General features: G+C 48.6%; 1 pseudogene; it reads left to right on the forward strand.

The window, feature by feature from the left end:
* The first annotated feature begins 270 nt into the window (after window positions 1–270).
* Window positions 271–4,581, forward strand: LOC127624825 (uncharacterized; annotated as a pseudogene).
* The last annotated feature ends 1,466 nt before the right edge of the window (window positions 4,582–6,047 follow it).

Genomic DNA, 6,047 nt, shown 5'->3' on the forward strand with positions numbered 1-6,047 from the left:
AGGATGGACACACAGGTATTGACCCAAGCTTATGGACACCAGACTACGAGTGCAGTCTGTAGATGTGGCAAAGTCTGCAAAAACCTGCATGGCCTTAAGATCCACCAGGCCAGAATGAATTGCTTGTCTGGAAAGTGAGTGATGCAACGCACAGGCCAAGTACCTGTTGAGACGCAGGAGGAGCTTGGCCCGGAATCACCACACAGTGCCCAGACCCTCCACGCACCACTATGCTATCCCCAAGCCAGGCATTCAGAACATTGTCAGGTTAAGTGGCCCGCCACTAATAAGGAAAAGGAGTGGCACCAGTTTGATGAGGATGTGAACCAGATCCTCAAAGTAACAGCCAGAGGGGATGCTGACCGGAGGCTGCAGACAATGTGCTCAATGATCATCAACATAGCCGCTGAGAGATTTGGCCTGAAGGAGCAGCGTTTGACCAGTGGAACAGCAGGACAAAATAGTCGGGAGGAGAAGATCCGGCAGCTGCGGCAGGAGCACTGTGTACTCAGAAAGCAGTTCAAGCAGGCAAGGGAGGAGGATAAGGCTGCCCTGGTAGAGCTCCGGAACATCGTAAGGAGCAAGCTGACTACCACACGTCGAGTTGAGTGGCACAGAAAGAGGGGCAAGGAGAAAGCGAGCAAACGTGCATCCTTCATCGCAAGCCCCTTTGGATTCACCAGGAGACTCCTCGGGCAGAAGCGTAGCGGTCGACTCAATTGCACTCAAGAAGAGGTTGATAAGTACCTCAGTACCAGCTACAGCGATAGTGCAAGAGAGCAGGACCTTGGACCATCCAGCACTTTGATAACCCCACCAGAACCCAGCACGGCATTCAACTTCAAGGAACCAACCCTGAGAGAGGTTCAAGAGGTCGTCAAAGCAGCTAGGACTAACTCAGCATCAGGTCCAAGCGGAGTGCCCTACGTGGTATACAAGAGGTGCCCCAGTCTCCTCCAACGACTATGGAAAACTATCATGGTCATCTGGAGAAGGGGAAAAGTGGCGCATCAGTGGAGACATGCAGAGGGTGTCTGGATTCCTAAGGAGGAGAACTCATGCAACATCGAGCAGTTCAGAGTCATCTCACTCCTCAGTGTGAAGGGAAAGATATTTTTCAGTATCGCTGCCCGTCGCATGACTGAGTTCCTCCTGAAAAATGAGTACATTGACACCACTGTACAGAAAGGTGTGATCCCAAAAGTACCAGGCTGCATTGAACACACAGGTGTTATCACCCAGCTAATCCGGGAGGCACGAGAAGGCGACGGCAATCTGGCAGTGCTGTGGCTTGACCTTGCCAATGCCTATGGGTCAATCCCGCACAAGCTGGTGGAAACCTCGCTGATTCGACACCATGTTCCAGACAAGACCAGGGACCTCATTCTAAACTATTATAATGGTTTTAGTCTGAGAGTCACCTCTGGATCAACAACATCTGCATTTCATAAGCTGGAAAAAGGAATAATTACTGGGTGTACGATCTCAGTGATCTTGTTTGCCTTAGCCATGAATATGCTAGTTAAGTCAGCAGAGGTGGAATGCAGAGGCCCACTTACCTGGTCAGGTGTGCGACAGCCCCCCATCAGGGCATTCATGGATGATCTGACAGTGACCACAACATCTGTACCGGGCTGCAGATGGATCCTCCAAGAACTTGAACGCCTCATCAGCTGGGCACAAATGGACTTTAAACCAGTCAAGTCCCGAATACTTGTGAGACAGAGAAGCCAGTTAAGAGCCTGGGGAAAGTCTTCAACAGCACATTTAGGGACACAGCCACACTACATGAAACCGGGAAGGAGTTGCACACCTGGATTGCTGCAGTGGACAAGTCAGGGCTGCCAGGCAAGTTTAAAGCCTGGATTTACCAGCATGGCATCCTGCTGCGACTCCTCGGGCCACTGCCGGTTTATGATGTCCCCCTAACCACTGTCGAGGGCTTTGAGAGGAAGATCAGCCACACCCTGCGTAGGTGGTTGGGCCTCCCTCGCAGCCTCAGCAGCATAGCCTTGTATGGCTATGGTTTCTCTCTTGGCTCTCAACGAAGGCGGTCGCATTTTCTCACCCTCTCCCTACCCTTATCTTCCCTGCTTTGCTCCTCTCGTCATATCTAGTCTACTGTCTTGTACTTGAGAGACTCTCTCAGCACTGCTCTTCAAACTAAGTCATCATGGATTTGATCAACTGGTCTCTCAACGCAATTGACACCATCTTCTCGACGAGAAGCTTGGGTTCGGGGGAACCTGTCTGCCCTGACGGAACGTTCGCAGCTGGCTACACGATGGACGCGTGGGAGAGGTGGCGGGTCGTGTGTCTGGCGGCTCTTTCCGTGGAGGACGTTGAAGATATCTACCTATTCGGTACCATGATAACAGGTCTTCTGCTGATTGGATTAGGCATTGCCCTGGTTTATCGAGGAGTTAAGAAGACGGTGACAGCTGTCCAAAGCCTCACAAGGCTGCCCGTCATGATTGAAACAGTGGGCAGAGCTGTCTGCACTCAGACTGGGTCTATGAACCAAAATACGGATAACATCATGGAGAAGCTCACAGCTTTGCAAAGGCAAATGGATCGTTTCAGAGACCAAAATGGACCAGGAGAATAGCCGTGTAAATTAGAATGCGGCTACTCTCCTTAAGACCAAACAATCCCAATCTTATCTGTTTCGGCCACCCTCAACCAGCACTGGCCTTGGCCAAGGCCGCTGTTGGAACAACAACTCCCCGGAAGAGCACTGCAGTGAGCCACTCTCGCGTTCCTTCCCGACTCCCCAGACACCTGGTGATTGTTGACTATGTCTGGGACCTGATCAAGGTTGTCTCCATGGCAACTTGCTGTGTATCGCTATGACAACCCTGTGGACTGAGGCACCTAGATTAGATGCTGGCATAGCGACTCTCCAGGCCTACACACACATGAACTCTTACACATATATACAGATATGCAATCATCCGCCCGATACCCTATCCCTCGCCTTAGCGCTTTGTACCCCCAGTCTGACAGGCGGGTCTGTGACCAGCACCGAACATGGCTGCAGGTCCGGATGGCTGCTTGCCTGTGCTGGGCCACCTCCACCCCCAATCCCCTCCCCTGTTGCAAGTCTTGTTCATGTTGTAGAGTGTACTGATTATGTGCTAATGTTGCTGAGGTGTTTTTTTCCCTGTTCCCACACTGTACTTCTTAAGGAGCATAGTCTGGGGGCTGCCTTTTTTTTTTCTCCTCTCCTCTCCTCATGTCATGCTGTATTTCTTCTAATTCCCTGTCTTCCTGTCCTGTCTATCCCCTTGTCATATGTATGTTTGTATGGACAGGTCGATGGCCAATTTCACTGGTTTACTATGTGACAATAAAGGACTACTACTACTACTACTACTACTACTACTATGGGAGAAAGAACAAGCTACAACTCCCCTTCAGCAGCCTGTCAGAGGAGTTCATGGTTTCCCGGGCAAGAGAGGTGCTACTGTACAGAGAGTACACTGACACCAAAGTCTCCTCAGCTGGTATAGAGGTGAGGACGGGTAGGAAGTGGAGGGCCCAGGAGGCAGTCGACCAGGCTGAAGCGCGGCTGCGGCACAGTGTGTGGGTGGGGATAGTGGCGTCAGGACATGCAGGGTTTGGTTGTATCCAAAGACCTCGATACGACAAGGCCCAGGGAAAGGACAGGCGTCGACTGGTCCAAGAAGAAATCCGATCAGGGGTGGAGGAAAGACACATCAGCAGGATGGTGGGGATGCGACAACAGGGGGCATGGACTAGATGGAAGAGATAATGGACCGTAAGATCTCATGGTCAGAGTTGTGGAAAGCAGAGCCACACCGGATCCAGTTCCTTATCTGATCAGTCTACGATGTCCTCCCCAGCCCCACCAACCTCTTCTCCTGGGGCCTGATAAACACCCCTGCATGCCCTCTGTGCCAAAAAAAAGAGGGTCCCTGGAGCACATATTAAGCTGCTGCCCTAAAGCCCTGGGAGAGGGACGTTATCGGTGGCACCACGATCAGGTGCTTAGGGTCATTGCAGACGCCATCAGCACAGGGATCTCCCTCAGCAGGCACCAGCAGCCAGCACAGCGCTCAATTGCATTCGTCAAGGCTGGAGAGAAACCATCACAGAGCAGGAACCCAACAGGCGGACGTCTGACAACAGCCCGGGACTGGCAGCTAAAGGTTGACCTGGGAAGGCAGCTCAAATTCCCAGAAACCATCGCCACGACTACACTTAGGCCTGACATGGTCCTTCTTTCAGAATCATCAAGGCAGGTGGTCCTACTGGAATTGACTGTCCCCTGGGAAGACCGAATGGAAGAGGCGTTTGAACGGAAGAGGGACAAGTACGAGGAATTGGCTGGTGAATGCCGTAGCAGAGGATGGAATACCCATCGTGGTTGGCTACTGAGGGTTTACCGGCCAGTCGCTCTACAGGGCCCTCAAGCTCCTGGGAATAAGGGGACTGCACAACAAGAAAGCCATCAGGAACATCACGGATGCCGCTGAAAAGGCATCTAGATGGCTGTGGATCAAAAGGGGTGATCCGTGGATCACACCTGCTACCTAGTCACAAGTCTCAACGGACTGATCACCCCTGGCTGGGTCACCTGGGTGAGGTTGTATGATGTTGAAAGACCCGAAGCACCCGATGACTCCAGGTTACATCACTGATGTGTCTAGGTCGCACCTGCAAGGTGTATGTTAAATCATATCACACAATATATAATTGCTTTGTAAGGATACACAAACCAGCGAAAGCGTCAAGCGGCGAGGCGGTGTGATGTTCGCCGGAGTACTGGAAGGGATCACAAAGTCTTCACGTGAAGATTCTGCCCGCTGACTCATGCAGTGTTGTAGTCAAGACTACTTAAACTGATACCAAGTCAAGTCCAAGACCATAGTGTATTGAGACCAAGACTTTGAGGGGTTGAGACCAATTCGAGACCAAGACCAGACCAGTGCAAGTCCCACACTGCATGACACACTTACGATAAAATGTGGAACATGCAAACAATAGACTCTACTCAAATTGATCTGAAAGATTTACATTCCCATAAAAACACCCACAGAAAACAAATGAAGATTCCTCTTCGTTTACCTCTTTTAATGCCATGTATATATAGATGTACTGTATATATATATATATATATATATATATATATATATATATATATATATGTGTGTGTGTGTGTGTGTATCAGTGTACCATGAGAAATATCTTGATAAAATAATCAAAAGGCATTTCAGAGGTAAATTGTATGTGTGTGAATTTTCCTTTGTTTTCTGTGAGCAAACAAATTCAAACAAACACTAAGGAGCTGAAATCAACTTAACCATCTTTATTCAACACTCCTTTTCCAAGTTTTACCATCCACCTAAAACATAAAATGTTTGTGAAAGCATTGCATCAGGTTTTGTGGATAACTCCTCCCCTAGAAAACATCATTAAGTACAGGATATATCAAACAATTATTCAATACTTAAGTCTTCACTTTTCTGTGTCTTTTCTTAAACAATATAATAACTTTCCAAGTTGAATGGAATGCAGTAAGAGACAGATTGCTAACGTTAACGAGCTAGCTTTACTAGTATCACTTACACTTAGCTTATCTTTCTTTATGCTTCCTTTCTAAGTGCTGATAAAAGTTTGATGTTGTCCCAGCCGTCTCTGTGAGCATTGCATTGCAGAATTTACATACTGCTTTGTGTTTTCTTTTGGACGCTTTTCTGCAGAACACCATGGCACACTTTTTACTATTTAAAAATCCCATGGCACACCACTAAACCACATAACCATCCTTGATAGATTTCCTTTTCGGCTATGCAAAAAATGCAAATAACATAGGTATGCTGTATAATGAGGTCACAGCTGCCAAGAGCACTAATTGGATAATGAAAAACCAACACACTCTCACGGCGAAATTGCCAGGATTCGTATGACTTTTCTAAATTTGGCAAATTCCTATGATACCTTGCGACTACACCCGGTTAATTCCTATGACTTTAACTACAGCCAATGACATTGCTGGGCATCGTTTCCATCTAATACATGCC

This window comes from Xyrauchen texanus, chromosome 3 (genome assembly GCF_025860055.1).
Source record: "Xyrauchen texanus isolate HMW12.3.18 chromosome 3, RBS_HiC_50CHRs, whole genome shotgun sequence".
Classification (NCBI taxonomy): Eukaryota; Metazoa; Chordata; class Actinopteri; order Cypriniformes; family Catostomidae; genus Xyrauchen; species Xyrauchen texanus.